The 22779-nt window shown below is 41.7% G+C and overlaps 1 protein-coding gene across 3 annotated transcripts in view; it reads right to left on the reverse strand.

Moving 5' to 3' along the window:
- The window catches only part of LOC149316472 (transforming growth factor beta receptor type 3-like), a 182764-nt gene extending 160562 nt beyond the window's left edge, over positions 1-22202 (reverse strand). For all 3 annotated transcript variants that reach the window (XM_089515596.1, XM_089515597.1, XM_089515595.1), the window contains exon 1: positions 21950-22202. The gene's annotated coding sequence lies outside the window, so the exon portion shown is untranslated. The remainder of the gene's footprint in view (positions 1-21949) is intronic.
- Between the last annotated feature and the right edge of the window lie 577 nt (positions 22203-22779).

Genomic DNA, 22779 nt, shown 5'->3' on the forward strand with positions numbered 1-22779 from the left:
AACAAATGTAGAACACTATTTGGATGGAGGAAGAGCAAAATCAAAGGAGAAAACCCTATGAGTTGATTTGGCACATTCATCCAAAATTGTGAATAAAAAACCATAGCATATACAGAACCAATGTGCCTAGGGGCAGGGGCTATCTTACTTTATGTAGTAATCTCACAATGTACACAATGTTCTTATAGCCAGATAGGTTTTGATCAAATTCTCCTGCTGAATGTTTGGAGTGGGTCCTACTTGTGCAATAAGAACATAAGAAAAGGTCCTGCGAGTAGAGTAACAAAGACTTAATAATAATAATAATAATAATAATAATAATAATAATAATAATAATTTGTTTTATTTATATACCGCTATTCCAAAGATCATAGCGGTGAACAGCAAGTAAGCTAATTAGCAAGTAAGCTATTTGCCCCCAACAGTCTGGGTACTCATTTTAGCGACCTTGGAAGGATGCAAGCCTGAGTCGAGCTTGGGCCCTTTTTCTGGTCTTGAACTCGCAACCTTGTGGTTTTGAGCGAATGGCTGCAGTACAGGCATTTACCCACTGCGCCACCAGGGCTCCTGATTCCATCCAGCAACCTATTTCTCAGAGTAATTAATGCTTCTAAGAAGTCCAAAAACATGACATAAGGCATACCCTTCCAACATTTCACAGATGAACATCAGGGAGAACACATGTGGCTAAACAGGATCAGAGTGTGGTCAAGGTGGCAAAACTTAGTACAGAGGAAGAACACAAATGCTGGGACAGAATGCAGCTGTTTGTTTTTGCCAGAGCCTACCAGAGAAGTGCATGATTCTCCCCATTCCTCTCCTCTCCCTCCTGCTGAGTTAACTGAGTGTACACTTCTTTTGCACTTTGAAATTAATTTGCAGCAACAGTAGTAAAAAGGAAAGAATGAAAGAAGGGGAAGAAAGAGAACTGGGGGATTTAAAAAGCAATTGGAAAAGGAGCACAACAGAAGATTGACTGAGGAGTTTATCAAACGGGAGGAATTTCTCTTAAATTCGAATGAAAAGAAAGTGGGGCCAGAACGCATTCACTTAAAGTCGTTAGTTTAGCGCAATTACGCGAATACACATTGCATTTGAACTGGCTCCCCATTGCTCGAAAATAGCATGCCATCGCCCGAATTTGTGTGTGGCAGTCTATCACACAATAACGTGAAACCCCATGCTTGCGCTCGGACTGACTTCCCATTGCCCAAACTTGTGTGTAGTGGGTTATCACACAATAACGTTAAACCCCATGATAGCGTTCAGATTGTCATTGGATTATACTTCCAATTCCCTTTGTCTGATAAACTCCTTAGACTGTCCTTTCCAAATTAGGACAACTGAAGGGGATGCATAATAGCAAAGAGCCTTTCTGGTGTGGTCCCCCTGCAGTGAACTGTGCTGAAAGTGCTTATTTGGTATGTTTGTTCCAATCAGCCAAAGTGTTGTTATAAATGCCCCCTACTCAAGCCTGTGTGGTAAGTCAGGCTGAAAGACATAGACAGTAACTGGTCTATCACGCTAAACCGTAATAGCACTATATTCCACTTTAACTGCTATGACAACATCCTATGGAGTCTTGAGATTTACAATTTAGGGAGGAGCATTCAGAATTCTCAGCCAGAAAGCTTTTGGGCCTCACTAAACTACAAATCTCAAAATTCCACAGGATGTTGCCATGGCAGTTAAAGTGGAATATGCACTATAGTGTAGTGTAATAGTTCCGAATTCAGGGGAACTAGAACCAGGATCCCATGTCCAAGGCCAGTGTTCTGGGTTCTCCACACTGGGTTCTCACACTTTGTCATTTTGTCATTTCAAACAAGGCACCAAGTAGACCATATTAGATGACCAACAGGTTACAGTGGACTTAGTGAATGTGGGATGGATTCCACCAGTAGAAACTCAGCCAACTCTATGCTCCATGTATTTGGCCAAATCTCCAAACAGAGCTAATACAGAGACATCCACTGAATGACTCACCTGAACCCTTATGTCCACTTTCTATTGGGAATGACAAAATAAATTGATATAGTCAGCTTTTTATCTAAAGCTGACCCATGAAAGTCACTGAGTGATCTTGGGCAAGTCACACACTCTAAGCCTCAGGGGAAGGTAATGGCAAACCTCTGAACAAATCTTGCCAAGAAAATTCATGATAAGGTTGCTATAAATCAGAAACAATTTAAAGGCACACAACACACACACACACTCTCTCTCACTGAGAATTAGAACAGTGTGAGCAGACATGGTAGAAATTATTATGTGTATGAGGCCACTGTGTACGATCAACTTTATTTTAAACACAGAAAGCATTTGGTTTTGCACTTTCCCCCAATTTATATAAGCCTTCTCTTTCTAATTTGCAATTTTTCACCTATCTGCAATTTTTCACAATTTAAAACTTAGCCATGATTTTTAGCTCCTGTGATCTCTGATCTTATCCATAGAATTCTTACAACAGAAAGCCTGACAATAGCCAGAAGGGTTGTGGAGCACTGAAGAGAGATAGTTGGAGAGTTTGGCCACATTTTTCAGTCAGGAACTGATCTGATTCACCATTCCCAGACTAACATAGGGATCAAAATACAATTATCCTTGCCAATTATATTTTTCATTATCAATTCAACACACACACACACACACACCAAAATCTCATGAATAATAAGGTTTATTGCAGGATGAAATGCATACAAAGATAGCTATGCTGGAAAAATTCATTTTAAAATAGCATGATTTTTTTGCTGTATATTATTTTGAAAATTAGCAAAGACAACATACCAATGAACATGTGTGAGATGGACTAAAAAATTACTGATATCTCCATCTATAGAACTGAGTATTTGATTTGTATTAAGCTTCATATCCTGCTACAGCAATGGGTATTTGATTCTGAATGGTGTTGGCCTGCAAGCCCACTATTTCCATTGACAATGTGATCACCATTTGTCAATACCTAGTAGACCAACTCAATTCAGGACCTAACCTGGGAAATGGGTAATCCAGATGCATTTCAAAGTTGATGAGATGTAGTCTACCCCTTCCTACTTTACCCATTTTGTTATTATCAAAACTACTCTCTACTTTCCCCCCTCTTTATCAAAATGCTATGCCAACATGGTTTTTAGGTTATGTGTGTTCTAGGCCAATGGTTTTCAATGTGTGGCCCCAAAAAAGTTCTGGACTTCAACTCCCACAAGCCGAGACAACTTGGCCAGTGGTCATGGATTATGGGAGCTGAAGTCCAGAACATCTGGAGGATGAAAGATTGAAAACCACTGGTCTAAATGATATTTCTCAATCCTTCCCGCTAAATTTTTTTGTGCTCAGATGAGGACAGTATTACAAAATATTGCTGGAAGACTTCCAGTAAATAATGATCTTATGAAGATTGTACAGTATAAAGCCAAAGACATTTTGTTTCCAGGGAGCTAAAATAGGTTTTAAGCCTCCTAGTATAATCAAACTCCCAAGAAGAGAGTGACTGTGACGCGAGAGTTACTTAGACGATGGCTGTGTGTGCATAACAGGTCATTTCCACAAATCTCAAATAAAGGCTATGGGAACTGGAGGGGAGCCAAGACTGAATGTGTATTTCCCACCCACCCCACTTCCACAAGACTCTTTTTGCTCCTTTTTGTACTTAATTCATTACTGCATGTTCTGTTAAATTACAGGAAACCACAAAATATACATAATTGCACCCTCAAAAGCATAGAGGCTTTCCCTTTTTCTGGCTCCAACAGCCCCAAATGAATCTGGTTTTGTAGCACATACTTTGCATCCAATCTGATAGATCAGACAAAGGCCATTTAACTAAAAGATATTCCAAACTTGTTTGGACCAAGCCAGAGGCGGATATCTCAGGGGTTTCTAAGGAGGAGTTCCCCATTTTAACAGCTGACCTTCCCAGTTAAAAGGCAAGAGAAGATTTGTAACTCAATGATCAAGTACATCCTTGGAATGCAAAAGGTTGCAACATCAATTTTTAGCATTTCCAGATGGGGCTGGGAAAGGAAAGGAAACTCTGACTAAAAATTGGGAAGAACTTACTGATAGTAAGGGTGCAATATATTACAGTGCGATAGACTGCCTTAGGGTGGAAAACTCTCCTTCGCTGGAGGTTTCTAAGCAGAGGTTGGATGGCTGCTTCTGATGAATACTTCAGCTATGATCTCCAGCACTCATGAGGACTAAACTTGAAAGCCCTTGGGGTCCCTTATGATTTTATTTTTCTTAGTATCGGTGTCCATAAGGTCACAAAATACCCACAGGAAAAATTGCACAGCCACTCCCAGATGTACTACTGAGCTTGGTACATGGCAAATCTAGTCACATAAATAGCCTTCGCTTTTTAATTGAACTGGATATACAGACTCTTCTTCCCAGGATGGGTCCTAGTCATGTTGCTGCCTGAAGTCAAGGACAAAGTCCTGGGGCCAATTCCATATAGAAAAGCCAATGGGACCAACAGCTGAATTTCACTCAAGGGCAGCATCCTTTGCTGCAGAGATGAGGATAACAGGCAAGATTAGGACTGGATTTTGGATTCTGCAAGTGAAATTTGCCCTCTTCCCAAATATGACGCATGCTAAATCCACCTTCTGTCTTCATTTGATCTTGCTCAGACATGACTGTCGACATGAAAACGAAGAGGTTAATCACACAGATCTTCATACCTTATATGCAGAACTGCAGTAAGGGAGTAGGAGATACATCCTATCATGAACACCAAGGGTAAGAGAGGTAGAGGAGCAAGGTATGTTTTACTGTCTTCCTTACTCAAGGGGGGAAAAAGATCTTATCTACATCATTGTCTCATAACCGTTGATGCAATTAGTTTTCAGAGATTAATAAAATCTTTTAAGATTGATTAAATAACATTTCACTGGAAAACTGCCTAGCAGGAAAAAAAATACCATTTCGTTTTTTCCCAGATTGAAAGTACAAAAAGAGACTAAATTCCCTTGAAGAATAATGTGTGCTTATGCAAATCACATACAAAAGATGTTAACAGATGGGAATGAGGTTTGCAAACTGATTGTGAACCAGTTCACAGCATCTTCTGCATGAATTAGATTAAACCTCAGAAATTTGCCCTGTAATACACATACCCAAACCAGAAGTGTTTTGCTTCATAATCAAACCTCCTCAGAACAACTAAACATTATTTCTGGCATTAAGGAGGTGGAATTAATTCAGTAATATCAATACAACCAACCTTCCAAAAATAAAATAAAATATAGAGTCTAATCTCTAGGTAAACATATATGGATTAAGAACTTTCTCTTACAGGTGTGCCAAAGGCACAATGCCTCCAAAAACAAAGAATCAAAAAGTGTTTCCGCTTCATAGGAGTGAATCTTCCTCTCTTCAACTGTGCTTTGTGCTAAATAACTATTATAAAGATGAAAAAGAAAGGCTTGTTTTGAAAAGCCAAAGGAAAGCCACAAGAAGGATGTTTTGGCAAAAAGTGATTCATACAGTGCATTGACGGGTTTTGCCATTCACAAAGGAAAAAGATGCCCCAGAATAGGAGTTCTGGAGCTGGTTCTAGAAAGAACATAACAAGAGACAAGGATTCTAGCAGATGAGAAAGATCTAGACAAGGACCTGGGCTGGATATGCTACTGCTTGTATGAAAAGCCTGTTACACATAAAAAGCATACAGAGTAACCATTTTGACAAAAACTGTGCAAAGTGGACATCACTGTGCAAACTGGACTAATACAGAAAAAAATCATATTGTGGAAAAGACCATTTGGCACAACAGAACACAAATAATATCTTATTGGTATGAAAAAGTGGCTTCACTTTTTTGCCTTGGCCCCGGGGGGGGGGGGGGGAGCCTCCATGTCCCATCAGAAGGTGCATCATGCTACAGTGCTCGATCTTTATCATCAGTGTTCAGAGTTAATTCTGGAGCCTCAAGAATTAAGTCAGCTACCAGTTAGCTGTTTTGGAATGGAATGAGGCCATAAGCATTTTTCCTGGTATTTAATCACTGTATTAAATGGAAATCTCCATTGGTTAAACCATAGCTGCTTCTCTCACCTGTTCAGTCTATGACCTAGAGGCCTTGAGCACAGGTAGTGTCTCCAGATATACATCTTGGAGCTTCAGCTTCATCTTTGTACTCCAAAACTTGGAAGCTGAAAATTACTAAATACATCCTCTTTCAGGATATACTACACACATCTAACTATAATGTTCACAGGCAATGTGCACTGATCCCAGAAAACAACATGTTCTTTCAAGGTGAATTTCTGAAACAGGCTGGTCAGATGGAAATGCATTTAGCCAGTGAGTTAAGGATTTTATCCTGCTATTGCCTCATTTTTCATTAGCAACTTCTCAAATGCACATGTTTACGCAATGATTTGTACTCACCATGCCCTCTGTTTTAAGCTTTGCTTCAGTAGAGAGGCATTCCAAGTTAATTGCTGACTTTACTATCTCTGCAACATCTGATAATTTCACTGTGACTTTCTCTAGACTACTTGAGGACTTCTCTAAAGATTATAGAACCACAAATTAGTCAGTTGTCTTAGTTGAGCTGTCTTCTCTCTCCCATTTGATGCCTCTCGGAGCTTTCCCAGCTATATTATAAAGTAGTCTTCATTGTTTCCCAAGAACTCCATTGTGTTTAAATCATCTCCTGGTAGAAGATATTATAGCCCAAACCTCCATTCAAGCCACAAGGTTGCCCATTCCTGCATTACCTAAATTGCAACTCAGTTAAGAGCTCACAGTCTGGCTATATCTACATTACAAAATTATTGCAGTTTTATACCAACTTAACTGCCATGGCTCAATGCTATGAAATGATGAGATTTGTAGTTTTGTGAGATATGAGGCTTCACTGTCAGAGAGTTCTGGTGCCAAAACAAACTACAAATCTCAGGATTCCAAAGAATAGTCATGATGGTTAAAGCAGTGTCAAACTGCATTAATTCTGTAATGTGGCAGCAGCCTCTGTTGTCATGCTACCTTTAACATTCAACATCTATATGCCAGTAGATTCAAGAATTATTACGTTAGGCTGCCAAACCCCAATTCCGTACCTGTAGTCCAAAATATAGGACAGTCCATATGCTTCTGCTGAAATGATGCATCAGCTCTTACTCACGCAACACTAGGAGTGACTTAAGAGTTGGCATGCCCATTATAATTGTTTTGTGTAGGCCATTTTCACTTGCTCCACACAGCTTCCTTCTTCACACATACCACCACTTTTATGTGTTTGTGCACAGACAGAGTAGCTCACTAGAAGACTGGGACACTGTCCTCCTTTAGTTACGATTTTTCTAAACAAAATATCTCCTAGCCAACTCATGGCCTCTGCCTGGCAACTCTAACAGATGAATTTCCCCTTATTTGGCTCTACATAGTATGAAAGAGGATCTCTTTGGCACTTACTTGTGTGATTATTCCATGAAAAATGCAATCTGTGATGGTTCTACAGTGTATCAACTGACAACTCTTCAATAAATGTGATGGAATTAAAACAATACGAGTCCCTGGTCCATTACTGAGATGTTGGCAAGGGAATCTCTTTTGATACCTTTCTGTTCTTTTCTCTATGGCATTATTAAAATGAACCCAAAGTCTGTTCTTCATTATACCTGTCTAATTCTGCACAGTAATCCACTTGTCGCTCTCCTATGCCATACTTGCCTAGCCCCAAAATGTGCAAATTCACAGACCAAGCTTCCACTGCTTATGTTTACTGCATCACTGAGAGACAGACTTGCAGACATGTTTTCATATGGGGAGGGGGGCAGGGGTTTGACCAAAACTAGCTAGTAGTAGATCATGACCTTCTTTTGCAATCTAAGATGGTCTCTTTCACAGTTTTGAGTACATCCAAGTTAATCTCAGATTCTAAACACTAGACTGTCCTAATGTGCAAAAGCTGAGGAACTGGCATGGGCCATGTGCTTAAGCTTGAGTTAAACACTTCCTATTGAAAAAGACATTTATCACAGGGAAGATCTTCTAGGCAAAGGGAATGTGGAAGATCTAGTTATGGAGAAGGAACTGTCTATCTAATGTTTAGACAAAAGTACTGCTGGTATTAGTGAGGCATGTAACAGTTTCTCTCTCTTTTTTGTTGCATGTGGGTCCCCCCCCCCCACACACACACACATTTTGTGTGTCCATGCCACAAAAAGCTCAAGCTTAGCAGTCTCGTACATAATGAGTCAGGGGATGAATTAGCAAGATGGACATTGCTTTCAGCTACAATGCTTCCATTTTAAAACTTGATGCTCCCTGGGAGAAAATAATAATATTTTGGAGTGAAAGAGACCAAGGAATTGATCCAAAGGTAATCCCCAAAGTGCTTTCAGTGCTGTGCTTTTCTTTGGTCCAATGAAGCTATAAAAGAGCTAATTGCACTTAAGGCATCATAATGTGGAAATGCTGAATTAGAGCCACTATTCTGACATAGGATATCATGGTAAGGAGGCAAAGGGAGATGGTGTTTCTTCCCCAATCTGAGATCCATAGCATTAGCAGGCCAAATCAAAGGCCACCCACACTCTTTTACCCACAGAGGCGTGCAGTCATACACAAGATTGCACGTGGATACAGGCTGTCAGTTCTTTGGCAGTAATGCTGCCGAACAACTCCAAGGAAGAAACTGCTACTGGAAGGAAATCTGGCACAGGTCAGAATGGCTAGTAATGCAACAGTTTCCTTGGCCTCTTGAAGAGAATGCAACATAGCAGAGAGAGGCTAAAGTAGGTACTAAGAAGATCTGAGTCCATAACACAAAACCACATAAAACACAAAACCACATAAAATTTGCACATGTTGATGAATATGTGTATTATACATGCAGTGATATTCCTGAGCCCTGGGAAATAAGCCCAGGGCCTAGCAACACTTCTGAGCTTCCTTTGCTTGGTACTCATCAAAGTGAATACACAAAACAGTCATCAGTTTTGGCAGGAGAGATGAATGGAGTTCTTTGGTCCAGGAGTAATTCATTTTTCTTTTTAGCAGACCATGGCACCTGTAGAACTCGTCTTCAGGATCACATTTCAAATGAGTTCATTCACTTTCTGTCATTTTTATTCACCCCCAGATAGGAAATGGATATACTGTGGCACAATGATTCTGCCTTTGGTATTTAATTATATGTCTTTACACTTAAGGATCTTATCTAGTTCCATGCTAGTAGTGACTGTGGTCCAAAACACACTGCAGAAATAATCAAGTTTGAGACCGCTTTAACTGCCGGGGAAGAAGAAGGGAGCCATGGAGGGCAATTGGGGTAACGGAGCAGGAGGAGAAGGAAGGAGAATACTCTTTTATACTTTATAGTGATCAGACTACAAAAGCTGGTTCAGAACTAACTCCATTGTAATAGTGAAGACTAGCACCATTGTGACAAGGCTAAATAAATAAATAAATAAGACTAGACTCATTGCTCTTCAGGTTTTACAGTCTTACAGGAGCTTGGAAAAGTTACTCCCATCTTTCTTAGGGGTCCTAGGAGTTGTAGTAAAAAAAAAAATCATTAAGATTTCCAGGCTCTGGTGGTCTTTGCAGAGTCTTAGTATACAGTGGTGAAACTGTTATAGCAATAGCAGTTTCATTTGCCGCTTCATACCACACTAAGCAGTCTCTAGGTGGTTTACAATGTGTAAGCTAATTGCCTCCAACAAGCTGGGTACTCATTTTAGCAACCTCGGAAGGATGCAGTTGAACCTGAGCCCTGGCTGGTATTGAACTCACAACCTTGTGGTTAGTGAGTGAGTGGCTGCAGTACAGGCATTTAACCACTGCACCACCAGATCTCAGTTATGTTAATTGGCTCGATACAATGTATGTAGAGATTTCTCAGTTCCCTTGATATTTAGAATCTTCAAACTGCCTTGATGGCACATTTTACTGGTATAAAATTTTACTGGTATAATATGTGTGTTTATGCCCTTTTTAAATTATATGTTGTCCATCCAACAATGAAAGTATCTATTTTAAAAGTGGGCTACTCCAACAGGAGCATTACAGTAATTTGGCAATGCAGTCTTCATGCTAACAAATACATGGAATGTACTGAATATTTCAATGACTGGTTTCATATCACACTGAACATGCTACTATATGCCAAAATCTGACATGAGCAACATCTAACACAGTACTTTATACTGCTCTTGCTTATTATTGATTTGAAACATATTTTTCTATGCTTCCCCTGGGAAAAAAATTCCCAGAATACACTAGATAGTCCTTGATCTCAGGCTTCAGTCTAAGAGAGATGGCAGATAAGGAACATAGACTAGGAAGGAAAAGGAAAAAAAGCAAACACAGGCCATCATTCTCAGTTACTTTTCTCTTTACAGCAGAAAAGTGCAAACCAAGCTCCCTGCAGCTTTTTCTCTAACAAGTAAGGTCATATTGGTCTACTCCTTCTACCATGTTCTCCTTGGGGAACAAGGAAGCAGCCATTCAGTGGTTCTTATTCATTGGGCTGACAAAAAAGGCCAGAGCACACTGCCCTGATTTTCAGGGAATCAGGCAGAGGCCTGTTACAGCAATTGCTACTTAAGATCTTTTTAGCCTCAGATCCCAGAGACCAACCTGAGGATCATACACCTGAAAGTACACCCTTGCACTATGGCCACAACTTGGGAAAATTACCTTTATGACTACAATTACCTGAATTCCCACACTGGACAATTAAGAAAGTAGCAGCCCAAAAATATAACAATTTCAAGCCTCATTATGGCCCTATTCTAATAGCGTTACTCAGATTCTAATAGCAAATGCGATTTTATGGTTATCACCCAGTGTATTCCATCGGCAGAGAGTAAGAACCAAACATTCCATCAATAAGGATCACAAAAACCACATTTTCTGGGAAGTCAGTATTTTACAGGCCAAAGAACAGAAAAAGAAGTATATATCAGGTCAACAAAGATCGATGTGGCAAATGATTACTACTGACACATAAGCACATATAAAACCAACATCATGTCAGCTCAATAATACTTGATGCATCGAGCTTGATGCACTTAAGAGAGCACTGAGGTTCCCCCTGCCCATGCATTTGGAATTCATTTATAGAACTTATAATGCTCCAGTTAAAATTCAGCAGAATTTTTCATTACATTCAGTGGTGTTCCGAGAGAGCACAATACTGAAATGTGGTGGAAATGTGCTTCTTTTATTGTTCAGCCCAGACATGAGGCATGCTCTCAAAGCAAGAGGTGAACTATTCTTGGATGCATGGTCAGTCACCAAGGAGATGGAAGTTCCTTCCTGGCCCATTTACAGTGTGTAACTGGACCGGGCCAAGAGGCAGCCTATAAGATCAGCTTTTCCCTGCCGATGCAACAAAAAGGTTGCACCCATTGAACTCATGTTTATTGTGAGTGCCAAGGAACAATGGAGCACCTCCCATACTCTACAACTTTTATTTCCTTACAACCAAGACCTTAAAATATAGTGTTGGCAGGGCTTTCCTGCTTCCTCTCTCTTTCTTTGACCTGCTTGCCCTCAGGGTGAGGACACAAAAACAACATCAACAAAAATCTTTTTTTCCTGGCAAGGTCCTTTCTTTCATGTAAAGTATAAACCTTTGGCTGACCTTGTGGCTTGAGCTGAGCTTAGAAAAATAACTCTTGGGGAGCACAACTCCCCAAACATAGCCACTAGCTGAGGGATTTGGGGGGCTACAGTGCAACCAAGTAACTTTTCTATGCTCTGGCCATTTCTTCATTTAGGAAGGCTGTGACAAATTTTGAGAACCTCCATTCCAGTGGAGTATCTACAAAAGACAAACACAAGACTAGACAGTAAAATGTGTGTGTGTGTGTGTGTGTGTGTGTGTGCGCGCGCGTGCGCACACCTTCAACTTGCCTTTAGTCTTATACTGACCTCTTGAATTTCAAAGGGTTGTCCATACAATCCACCCCGCACATTCAGGTCCTCTGGGAAGAACTTATTGCAGCCAAAGAAGACCAAGTTGGCTGTGACTTCCCAGAGGACCTTCTCAGCTGTCGCTCCAAAAATTTGGAAGGACCTGCCAGAGGAGATCCATCATATCACCTCTCTTGATGCCTTTAAAATGGCGATAAAGACAGATCTCTTCCAGCAGGCCTTCCCACACTGACCTGCCACTAAAAAGAATCACCCCATCCGTCCCAAGTTGTCTCGCTCCTATTAGCTATTTTTACATTGTTTTTAACTATTTCTATCATCTAATCTGTTTTGATTATTATGTTGAGGGTGGAGGGTTGGAGGGTTGGGAGATTGGGTAATGTTGTTGATTGTTGTATTGTGTATTTAATTTTCATTGTAACCCACCTCAATCCATAGGGAGAGGCGGGTTATAAACAAATGTTTGTTGTTGTTGGGTAAGGAAAACTCAGAGAAGTGGTTTTGCCAGCTACTTCAGATGAAATATAGCCGAAAGTGCTTGCTATTCATTGGCCATACTAACCATGGCTAATCCTGCTTGGCTTCCAAGATCAAACAGGATCTGGAGACTTTAGGGTATTTAGGCCCTGACAGTTCAGACTCCTCTCTTTTTAAAAATCCTGCCACACAGTCTGAAGGCCAGTGGAAGGAAAGCCTAGAAGACCCCTTCTTGTCTTTTCAATGTGTACTTAGGAATAGAATGGCAATAAAATTAATCATTAGGTAATAAGATTAGATATATCTAACTTTATAGATTATAGCAAAGCCTTTAACTCTACAGATCACAAAAAGCTATGGAATGCTTTTAAAGAAATGGTATTGCCACTACATCAGATAGTCCTGGTGAGAAATCTGTACTTAGAACAAGATGCTACTGTTAGAACAGAATATGGAGAAACAGAATGGTTCCCAACTGGCTGAGAAGAGGGCTGAGGATACCATGGACAGTCAAAAGGACAAACAAATGGTTCCTTGAAGAGATCAAGCCTGAAATACCTCTAGAGACCAAGATGACGAAGTTGAGACTGTTGTAGTTTGGCCACATCATGAGATGGCAGGACTCATTAGAAAAAGCAATGATGCTAGGAAGGCAGTAGAAAGAGAGGAAGATTGCATGCCAGATGGCTAAACTCAGCTAGAGAGGTCACAGACCTTAACCTGCAGGACCTGAGCAGAGAGGCTGAGAATAGAGAGTCCTGAAGATGTCTCATTCACAGGGCCACCATGAGTCAAGATCAACTTGAAGGCAGTCAACAACAAACAACAAATACCATGGCTTCTTATGAACAAATGAGCTAAGAAAATGAAGGCAATTCCCATAATGCTACAAATGTGTTGTTGCTGTTTGAAACTCTTTTGAAAAAGAGAGAGAATACAGATGGCCAAGAAGATTTCCAATCAGGTCAGTTGCAACTACCACCTGTAGCATACAAATGTGGCAGAATGTGTAAAGAAACAGGGTAGAGCCAGTGTGGTGTAACAGTTAAAAGTGTTGGACTGGGATCTGGAAGACCAAGATTCAGGTCCCCAGTAAATTATGAAACTCATTGGGTTGGTGGCAGCCTGTGGCTTCTGTGTCAGTGAGGTGGCAAATCCATTCCAGGATTTAATTCAAGATTTAACCCACAAGGTTTCCAAGGTGCTGAAACCTATTCCAAGATAGCTTGGGCACCTGAACAGCTCTTTTCAAGTCAGCTGAAATCTGGAGTGAATTCACCAGCCCATTGACATGGGAGCTGCCAGCTTCCACTGTACTGGGAAAGTCCCTATCAACCTGACAGAGCTGAACCACAGAGGAAATCCATGAGAACTGCCCTTAGCTCATGGCAGTACAGGTGGCATACGGATAGAATTAATAAATACAGTACAAAATAAATATCTAGATGAATGTCGGCTTGACACATGGGCTGGGAAACCAGGACAATCACGGACTGGATGGTTTTAAAATGTCCTGGCCCGCTGGGGGCATGTTTGAAGCCTCAAATCCTGGATCCCTGCTTTGTTCCAGGCTGCATTTTGTCAGAGACTGAGAAACTCCTTTCCTCTCTTATTCTTCTCTAAAGAGAGCAACACAATGAAAATCAAAGGCAGGATGATCACCCCATTAAAACCAGGAGAGGAAAAGGGAGCCAGGGAGGAGGTAAGGGTAGCCCCCAGCAGTCATGGCTTTAAATCTTGGATGGGCAGTGAGGTTGAGAGACACTTTCACCTTATCTCCCCCTCTTCTGTTGGACACACTTTCTGCTTTAGAGACAGAGAAGGGGTTAAAAATAAATAAAGGCAGGTGAGACAGGAACAGAGGACAGGAAAGAAAGGGGGAAAAGGATAAGAAAAAAGAGGTATACGTCTACAATATCCAGTGCAAATACATTACATTGTCTCCACTTCAGATGGCTTAAATTATGGGATGGTGATTGGGATTTTGGAGGAGGAATAAGCAGCCAGGGATGGGAGAGGGGTTGGTAGAAGGCATGAATGGGTTAAAGATAGGGGGAGAGACAATCCTGAAAATATGTAACCCTTAAGGAGAGGGGGGTAGACACAAGAATTAGGGGGAAATGCTTCAGGATCTGGTCTGTCATCTGGCTTATCACACTGCCTCCCTCCCTCCAGGTGAGCAAATGAAAGAATACACCACAATTCTAAATAGGTCTACTCAGAAGCAAAATTCATTGGCCTCCCAGCCTGAGGCCTGCCATCAGCATAGAACAATACACATGCAAATCACTCCTGCATTCTCAGGCTCACACAGTATATATATATATATATATATATATATATATATATATAATCTCCCCACTTTTTCCAGGCAAGCATTCTCTGAAGATGCCAGCCACAGATGCTGGCGAAACGTCAGGAAGAAACTCTTCTCTGAAGATGCCAGCCACAGATGCTGGCGAAACGTCAGGAAGAAACTCTTCTCTGAAGATGCCAGCCACAGATGCTGGCGAAACGTCAGGAAGAAACTCTTCTCTGAAGATGCCAGCCACAGATGCTGGCGAAACGTCAGGAAGAAACTCTTCTAGAACATGGCCACATAGCCCGAAAAACCCACAAAAAACTAAAAATTAATTGGGTTTGCTAGGACTAGCCTCAGAGGATGGTAATGGCAACCCCCCTCTGAAAAAACTTGTCAAGAAAATGGGTTCGCCTTTGGGGGTTGGATCTCTCTGTTCCAAGTCCAACATTTTAAACACAGTCTGCACTGTTTCTGTCAGATCAGTTCTAACTTTCAAAAATGGTACGAAGGTTAAACATAATGTAAGACAAAATGTACTGAATTTGCATAATTAGAATATAAATTAGAGGGGTTTGCATAATTAGAATACTTTAATAATATGCAAGTTAGGCACCCAGATTTTAAGAAATGTGAACATCTCAGGCTGGAGAGATTAAAGTGGAGAAGGCAAAACTAAATATCAGTTGTTGTTCCATGGAGTTTTAAAATTTAAAATTTTGCATACATTTTAAAAACATTTTTAGACTAACAGTTAAAAATAGCTAACGCTCTAGGCACACAGGTGGATCCACTACAAATTGCATAAGAGGTGTCAAGTGTTCTTTGAAAGAATTATGACTAAATAATAGCTGCCAACTGAGAAAAGCAAGGAAAGAATGTGTATGCATAAGCCTTCAAGTTGGCTGTCAGCTTATGGTAACCCCATGAATTTCATAGGGTTTTCTTAGGCAAGGAATATTCAGAGATGGTTTTGCCAGTTCCTTCATCTGAAATGTAGCCTGCAGCACCTGGCATTCATTGGCAGTCTCCCATCCAAGTACTAACCAGAGCTGACTCTGCGTAGCTTCCAAGATGAGATGGGATCTGGTGCCTTTAGGGTATTTAGGCCCTAATACCAAGCCTATTAATTTAATTGTATCTTTTCTGTTTTATTTTTTAAAAGATTAAGAATCTGTTAGGCAATTATAATCCAGTAACTACATTCATAATGAGATTTCTGTTCAAATGTTATTTTGATATGGGAGGTAAAAGCAAATCCCCTCTGAACCAATCTTGCCAAAAAAAAAAAAAAAACCATGATAGGGTTACCTTAGGGTTGCCATAAGTCAGAAATGACTTGAAGGCACACAATAACAACAAACTAGCATCACAGTCTTTGCACCCTAAAAAAGCCGAACTCTGTTTGGAGAAAGAAAGCTGCTCTATAGCAGACTGGTTATCTAGCTAATTCAGCATTAGCTCCTCATACTGGAAGCAGCCACTATCCAGAGTATGAACCACAGCACTTTCCCACTCTCTGAGAACTCAAGGGTTGTGAACTTGTAGCCCTTTCAATAGTGTTGCATTTCAACTCCCCCACTGCTATTTCCCTTTCCTTATCTGTCTTGTCTTCTTTAGGCTGTAAGCCTGAGGGCAGAGAATGCCATATTAACTATCTGAATGCCATATTAACTAGCCTCGCCCTTCAACTGTTTTAGCCTGAAGGGCGAGGTATAAGTACTTTTATGTCTTTGTTTATGTAAATACATAAATTCACATCAGCCTCATCCAGCATGGCCAGCGGTAAGATATGATAGTCAAACATCTGGAAGGCCAGATGTTCTTTAGTCCTGTGATAATGGTGTTTTTTTTAAATGGTACCAAGGTTAGAATCTGGGACCTTCTGCATCCAAAGCATGTTCTTTGCTACTGAGCTATTGTCTTTTCAATACATTTTTTATGTATCTTTGAGAATGTGACAAGATACTACGAGCAAAACAGAATGGTGACCCACTCTAATCAATAACATATGTTTAATATCAAATATGAATACTTAATTGCTTCACCTATACAAAACAGTATCTACACATGTATGCTACACAATAGTGCTACTCAATATGGTAGTGCATGACCCACTAGTTAGATCCCTACCAAATTTCTGGGCAAGAAACACCTGGTAATAATATGGCACAAAAATGGTACTGGTCTCTGGCATATGGCAGGGGGAAAATTACCAGTCCCCCACATCAGGTAGCACTGCTGTAAAACATTTTTGGCATTGTAAAAACCCAATTAACTATTATTTCCAGCATCGTCACAATCTCGTTGTGTGCATATTTGTTCATGGGATTTAATGGAACTTACACACAAGTCAGCTTTGACTTATGGCCACTTTGTGAATGAGAGACCTCTAAGTCACCTTTGTCACAATTGAAACCTCAATTGCATCCTTGATTGAGTCCAAACAGTTCTAGTGTGGTCTCTTTCTCCCATTTAGGATGAATCTGAACAACAGAGACCCAACCTGGATTCATCCTGAATTATTTGCACAGTGTGAATAACCCCTTGGTTTAGCATCCATTCATTTTTCCTTTTAGCAGTCCATGCTATCTGTAGAACTCTTCCAGTAAAAACAATACATTTCAAAAATGTCAACTTTTATCCAAGCAAGGTTTCTAAACCTTTAACAGCTACAAGGCAAGCCCCCTTTCCAGAATGGCTCCTAATAGCACAAAATACCTGCTTGGAAAATATATATTAATAAATGTAACTAAAATGCATGGAGTTTTAAGCTTAATTGTCAAATATGAAGTTATTGTTTAGTAAAGATGAGGTAAATGCATGCAATTGGGGGTGGGGGGGGAGAGATAATGCTAACAGCTGAAGTATTATTGATGCAAGAGCCCTGCCAAACAAAATATAGTTGAAATCCCAAATAAAGTGAGAAGACAACAATAATTTATATCGGTGCTCTTACTCTGTATCTTCAATGGCTGATGCTACCAGGAATTATTTGTATCCAAACTCTATTGACATCTATTCAAGCAGTTTAGAAGCATTAGTTTCTATTGAGTTGAGGAACTTCACAAGAATGAAATAGCAGCAATCAGAACAATATAATTAAGAACTATATCTTGTCCAAAACACATATTATAGTGATTGCTATTCAGTCTAATTGTCAATATCACAAAACCACAGAACACCATCTTCACCCAGGAATTCATAAAGCAAAGTTGCTCTCCCCAGCTTGGAATGACATGAGTTTGTAATCCAAATATATGCTTGATTACTTAGAAGTAACTTCTCTTGTGTTTAATGGGGCTTATTCTTATAATGGCAGCTGTTTTCCACACACTAACAAGTTACATGCACTGCCTTCTTCACAATATGAACTTAAAAGTCAATGCATTCCTTCCTTATATTGCTTCCAGCAATTTCAAAACACACTTCCCGAACTATAAAGTAAGCCCTAGGGTGGTGTAACAGTTTGATGCGGGGCTAGGACTCCAGGAGACTGGGATTCCAATTTCTGTTCAGATGTGGAAACCCATTGGGTGACTTTGGGCAAGTCACACCCTCTCAACTTTACAAGAAAGCAACACCAAACCTCAATAAATCTCAATAAATCTTGCCAAGAAAACTCCATGACAAGGTCGCCAGATGTCAAATTCAAGGTAAAGACACATAAAAACAACTTTACAATCCTTTGCAACTTTACTTGAAAGCAGGTCACACTGAATTCAACTAAATAAATGTACTCCCACATAAGAGCAAGTAGGTTTCCTGCCTTCTTCCAACCAGAACTCTTTTATAGTATGGGGCAGCTAAAATTAATTTATTCTGGACACGCACCCATAAAATTTCTCAGAAAGTTAGGAAAACATCTGGAGGTCACAAAGGAAGCCTATAGCAACCCCATGAATAAAATCTACATCGCACTGAGAGGTTTTTAAGGAATAAAAGAAAAAGCACTACTCTGACCAAACCACTCCAAGTTGCCGAATTTTAAGCACTTGCCTAGTAACTTTCAAACTATTGAAGGACTACTGTTGAGTGAAACTATGGTCCCTGAAGCTTAAAAGGCATTTATCAAAATCTAAACATAGTAAGAGTGACATAGTTCAGATGCCTTACAAATCAAACCTGTAATCATTGCCAAGAATTCAAGAGCGTAATAGTAGGAGTTGTGTAATAGTAAACAACAAGGAGAGGACAATATAACTGCTTGCCCAAATCCAGGATTCAAAGATCAGTTTGCCCACCAAAGAGAAAATTTAAGTTTATGTTCAATTACTTCAAAACAAGCCAAACTGAGTATATGTGTAGGGGAGGGGGGCATTTTACCACCATTGAAAGGCCAACAGAAATCAGCAGTACTGATGTAAACAGGTTGCTTCCTGCTGCACCATTCGGTTTGCATGCCCTCTAAAAAATCTGTCACAGCATGTTATGCTGGAACTAATCCAGGGAACTGTCAAATTAACCATTTGCAAGCCAAGAGCCAGCATGGTGTAGTGGCTTGAGTGTTGGACTAAAGGATTGGGAGACAAGGGTTCAAATCCCCACTCATCCATGGAAACCCACTGGGTGACCATGGGCAAGTCACACACTCTCAGCCTCAGAGGGCAAACCCCTCTCTGAACAAATTCCACCAAGAAAACCTCATGACAGGTTTGCCTTAAGGTCACTGGAAGGCACACAACAGCAACAAGAAGCAGCTCTCTGAGCATTTTTGACCCAAGGGCTGGGTAAAAAAGGACATGTCCTGTCATTAAAATATCAGGATGCCAAGGGATCTTGCAGCACTTTTGAGACTAACTGTATGAATTAAGTTGTAGAATAAGCTTTCGTAGACCTGGTCTGCTTCCTTTGCTGCAAGATCCCTCTGCATACTGATATATTCTAGACTGCCAATATGGCATAGTGGTTTGAGTGTTGTAACTTTGGAGATGAGAGCTCAGCCATGGAAACCCACTGGGTGATCTTGGGCACGTCACACTCTCTCAGCCTCAGAGGACGGCAACGCCAAACCTCCACTGAACAAATCTTGCCAAGAAAACCCCATGATGGGGTTGCCTTAGGGTTGCTGTCATAAGTCTGAAACAACTGAAGGCACACAGCAACAACAGCAGAGTCAAAATAATGACTTAATCAGACTGCTTTCTGTCTTATTTCATTGCGTATCTCAAATGCCCCTCATCGGCATATAATTGAAGGCACACATCAACAACATTAGTGGACAAACAGGACTGTGTCTCAGAATTCTACCCCATGTAGAATCTCCCATTTTGGGAGAAAGGTGGGCTATAAATCGCGTAAATAAAAAATAAATATAATTAAAATAAAGTGAGGGTAAAAGAGGGACGATTTCAGGATTGTCTCTTGGGTTGCCCCACCGAAGAGGTCCGCCTTGGCTTTTCCCACTTGGTGGGCATCAACCAAGACAAGTCACTGACTCCAGGCCTTTTGGATGTTGTTGTGTGTGTGCCTTCAAGTTGTTTCCAACTTATGGGGACCCTAAGACAGCCCTACCATGGAGTTTTCTTGGCAAGATCGGTTCAGAGGAGGTTCGTCATTGCTTTCCCTTTAAGCTAAGAGAATGCTGCTCACCTGGAATTGTCTTCCTCTCAAGTGATCTGTCAAGAGGCATCCAAGGGGAGGAGACCTGGAGTTCTTCTGGAAGATCAGTTACTCAACCATTCCTGCCCTCAAGCAAAGCAGATAGCATCTCCTGTCCTATCTATGCCGCCTTTTAACCTAATCGCTATGAAGAAGACAGTGGGGGAAGAAAGCAGGGACCCAGCTGCCCTGCCATCCCAGCCCAAAACAATGCCTGCACCTCACAGCCCCAATCCATCACTTTAGACAGGACAAGTCTATGAAAGTCCATGCTACCAACTTCTCTCTTTCAGTTAGTCTCAAAGGTGCTGCAAGAAAGATCCCTTTTTTGCATATTGGTTTTGCAGACTAACACGGCTACACTGTAGAAATAATGCACTTTGACACCACTTTTAAATGCTGTGGCTCCATCCTATGGAATTCTGGAATGTGTAGTTCTGCACGTTCTTTTGCTTTCTCTGACAAAGAGCGGTGGTGCCTCATAAAACTAGAAATCCCAGAGTTTGGTAGGATGGCGCCATGGCAGTTACAGTGGAGTGAGCATAGTGGTTTGAGCATTGGCCTATGACCCTGGAGATCAGGGTTCGAATCCCATCTCAGCTATGGAAACCCACTGGGTGACGTTGGGCAAGTCACACTCTCTCAGCCTCAGAGGATGGCCATGGCGTGCGCACATACCCCTGAAGAAACTTGTGAAGAAAACCACATAATAGGCTTGCCAGAAGTTGGAAACATATTGGTGGCACACAACAGCAAAGGACCTTATTTCTACAGGGGAGGAAAGGGGGGAGAGGGAGAATGCCAAGGCCAAGGAAGACCTCCCAAAACAAACACAAGGCAAAGCCAGGCAAGCGCTTCCTTCCCTCTGCCAAGTGGGGAGATCCCTTCACAGCAGCCACCCAAGGGCTCCCTACTGACTTTGCCCAGCAAAAGAGAGACACAGGGAGGACACAGCCAAGGTGGCCACACGTCCTCCTTTTCCAGGACAGGTCCTCCATTCCCACATTCTGCTCGGATAATCAGAGATCCTCCTTTTCCAGGACAGACCCTCCACTTCGTCCTTCTGCCCCAGGTTGACCAGAGGTCCTGCTTTTCCAGGACAGATCCTCCATTTCAACCTTTTATCCCTGGGTGACCAGAGGTCCTCCTTTTCAGGAGAGAGCCACCATTTCATCCTTCTAACCCAGGTGACCAGAGGTCTTCCTTTTCTAGGACAGATCCTCCACTTCATCCTTCTGCCCTAAGGTGACCACAGGTCCTCCTTTTCCAGGACAGGTCCTCCATTTGAACCTCCTAGGCCAAGGTGAACACAGGTCCTCCTTTTCCAGGACAGGTCCTCCATTTTTATCCCTGGGTGACCTAGGTCCTCCTTTTCAGGAGAGACCCACCATTTCATCCTTCTAACCCGGGTGACCAGAGGTCCTCCTTTTCCGGGACAGGTCCTCCACGTCAACCTCCTCTCCAGGAGGGATTTTAAAAAAACCTCCCTCCTTTCCAGCAGGACTAAAAAGCATGCATTGTCATTTTTTTCTAGGAGGGCTTTTAGCTTTGGTTTTGTAAGATCCTCCTTTTTTTGCTGTTGTTCTTGCAGGGTCCTCCATTTTTGCAGTGCCTGGTCCTGCTCCTCCTCCTCTGCCCCCTTGAAGAAGAAGCAGAAGCAGAAACAGAAGCCCTTACCTCTTCCAAGAGCTGTCAGATGGCCACTCCAGAGTCTGCAACTTTTGCTCCCCCCAAAAAACCACAAAGTTGTCACCAAGATCCAGGGCAGAGCTGGAGTCCCAGCCTCCTCTCCGAGTCACTCCCTCGGCATCCTGCTTTGCCTTGCCCTGGGGAGGGTGGGAAGAGCCAGGGCTGGTCCGATCCCCCCTTTCCTGGTGCCTCCTCTGCCCTCCAAAGCCAGGGAAGAAGAAGAGGCTCCTCGGAACGCAAGGCAAAGGCAGCAAAGGCGCACCACCAACTCCTTGCGCTGGGGAGACCCAGGATGGGAGGGAACTCTTGGTCCAGCCCATCAATCAGGGCTTCCCAGGCTTCTGATTGGGCCAGGGGCGGGGTTTGCATGGTGATGGACACCCACAGGGAAACACCCTCCCTTCCCTTCCCCTCCCCTTTCCAGATTTGCTGGACTTCCTTAGACTCTGCAGCATTGCCAAGACTTTGGTCCTCTGTGTGTGTGTTTTGGATCTCAGCTCCCTAAAATCCCAGCCAGTCAAGAATTCTAGGAGCTGAAGTCCAGCACATTCCCACTTACAGATGAATAGGTGTGCAATCTGAATCGATGGATCAATTCAACAGCGGAGCAAGGCTCACATTACGTTTGCCCCAGTTGCATTTTTCCCCTCCCAAATAACCTACTTGTGGTTCTCATTCACAAATGAATGATTCAACATGATTCGGTTCCGAACGGCCGAAAAGGAAATTTAAACCGATCCTGATCCATATGTGGTTAACGCTTGTGCAGAATCGATTTATCAAAAAAGAAGTGGGGGAAAATTAGCATCAAAAAGAAG

Source organism: Sceloporus occidentalis, unplaced genomic scaffold (assembly GCF_023333645.1).
Source record: "Sceloporus occidentalis isolate IW3139 unplaced genomic scaffold, rSceOcc1.0.p SCAF_3, whole genome shotgun sequence".
NCBI lineage: Eukaryota > Metazoa > Chordata > Lepidosauria > Squamata > Phrynosomatidae > Sceloporus > Sceloporus occidentalis.